We start from the raw sequence: 2,361 nt of genomic DNA, 5'->3' as shown, positions 1-2,361 counted from the left end.
ATGTATGTATGTATGTATGTATGTATGTATGTATGTATGTATTTATGTTTGTGTTTGTATTTGTGTATGTGTGTGTGTGTGTGTGCGTGTGTGTGTGTATGTATGTATGTATTTGTGTATGTGTCTGTCTGTCTGTTTGTATCTGCCTGTCTGCCTGTCTATGATGTTTAAGGACGTGGCCACTGTGTATGATGATCCGCTACATTTCCCCGCCTAGTGCTACACAGTAGCGGTCTCCGACAGTAGTTACCATTTATCCTGTCCTTGACAATAAAGAGACCATAATTATATACCTACTGGCTGTGCACTACATCCCAACCGTGAAACGATTGTGCAACGTGTTGCGACATCCAATTCATTCATCTGCAAGTGAATATCGCCGGGTGTGTGAATCGTCACACTCCGAAACGGACACCACAATATGTGCACGCCCGGTGCTCTTTACTTCATCATCAAACTCCTCACCTTTCAGTCTCTTGTAGTGGGTTGTTGGCGGGTGCTCTGGTGTGGTTTGCTCCTTCTTTCCTATCAAACATCTATCGTCCTTATCTCCCCTCCTTCTTTTTTGTGTTTGTTACTCTCCTGTAACACCTCTAATCTTCTGGCGCTCATATGACCTTATGCAGTTGCGAGTGCGGTAAAACTCTTACTAAAACTAAACTAAGTCTCTTGTAACACCTCTATTATTCCTCGGCACTTATCTGACCTTATTGTGTGGCAAGTGCCGGCAAAACTCTTACGAAAACAAATCTTCTCGTCTTCAGCTTGTATCCCATCATCCTTCAAAACTCTCGCCTTCAATGTCTATTAACTCATCAAACTTTTTGCCTTGAATTTCTATCTCATCAAACTTTTTGCCTTGAATTTCTATCTCATCAATTTTTTGCCTTCAAGTTGATGACTAGCGAGTGGTTGGGGGGTGGGCACCGCCGTTAGGTCCTGCTCCTTTATTCCCCTGTCTCTGTCTGTCCGTTTGTCTGTCTGTCTGTCCGTCCGTTTGTCTGTCTGTCTGCCTGTCTCGCGGTCCGAACGGTCTGTCTGCCTGTCTGTATCTCGGTCGATTGGTCGGTCGGTCGGTTGGTCTTTCTGTTTTACTGTTTCCCCGCACTAAATGACCATAATTGTGCCGATGTGTGTCTCTTTGTACAAACAAACAATAATTAATTGGCGTATGGGTGGGCCTGGGGAATATTTATATTGTATTGTTTTGTGCAAGAGTGAGCAGCCTGAGCAAGGGTGAGCAGTCTGAGCAAGGGTGAGCAGTCTGAGCAAGGGTGATCAGTCTGAGCAAGGGTGAGCAGATGGGAGGAAACTGCGTAGTAGTATAGTAGTGGCTTTGTTGTTTGTTTTGTTTTTGTTTTGTCGTGTTGTTTTCTGTTTTATTTAATAATTCAATAAATTCTGTTTTTAGCGGGTGAGGTTGTCGTAAAGCGTTTGTTTGCCCTGTCTGTCTACTCCCCGCCTCTCACCTGTGTGGGTGGGTCTGGGTGGTTGTTGAACGCAACCAGCAGGTCATGCATTACTCACTTTTGCATTCTCCCCCCCCCCCCTTCTCTACTAGAGCACTGTGGGTGGTTGGCGGGTGCTCTGGTGTGGTTCGCTCCTTCTTTTCAATAAAACTTCTATCGTTCTTATCTCTTCTCCTTCTTTTGCGTGTTTTGTTAGTCTCTTGTAGCACCTTCTAATGTTCGGCACTTATATAACCCTTATTGTGTTGCAAGTGCCGTAAAACTAAAGAGGTATTTAATATGCGGGTGGTTAGAGGACGTCCATTGGTCATATACAGTCGAACCTGCTCTTAAGGCCATCTGTATAAGTCAATCACCTGAACAAACGGCCACTTGTATAAGACAATCACCTGAACAAACGGTCACCTGTATAAGACAATCACATGTACAAACGACCACCTGTATAAGACAATCACCTGAACAAAAGGCCACCTGTATAAGACAATCACCTGAACAAAAGGCCACCTGTATAAGACAATCACCTGAACAAAAGGCCACCTGTATAAGACAAAGTGAGTGGTTGGCGGGTTCTTTGGTGTGGTTTGCTCCTTCTTTCCTAGAAGAAAAGTGTTTGTTTCTCTCTGATAACACCTCTAATCTTCGGCTCTTATATGACCGTATTGTATTTGTTTGTTTGTTTTTCTTTTAGCTGTTTTACGACACTTGCAAATGTCGTAAAACAGCTAAAAGAAGAACAAACAAACAAATTGACAAACTTCCGATTCCATTTGGTATGTCGAAATTCTCTGTTCCACGATGATTGTTCCACTGTGCCCAGGGGAAATGTGAGTTGATGAATATGTAATATCCTATTTCGTTTACATGAAACGGCTTTTTCACCAATCTCCTCCTC

The sequence above is a fragment of the Aplysia californica genome, unplaced genomic scaffold, assembly GCF_000002075.1.
Source record: "Aplysia californica isolate F4 #8 unplaced genomic scaffold, AplCal3.0 scaffold01049, whole genome shotgun sequence".
Classification (NCBI taxonomy): domain Eukaryota; kingdom Metazoa; phylum Mollusca; class Gastropoda; order Aplysiida; family Aplysiidae; genus Aplysia; species Aplysia californica.
This window is presented reverse-complemented; position numbering follows the sequence as displayed.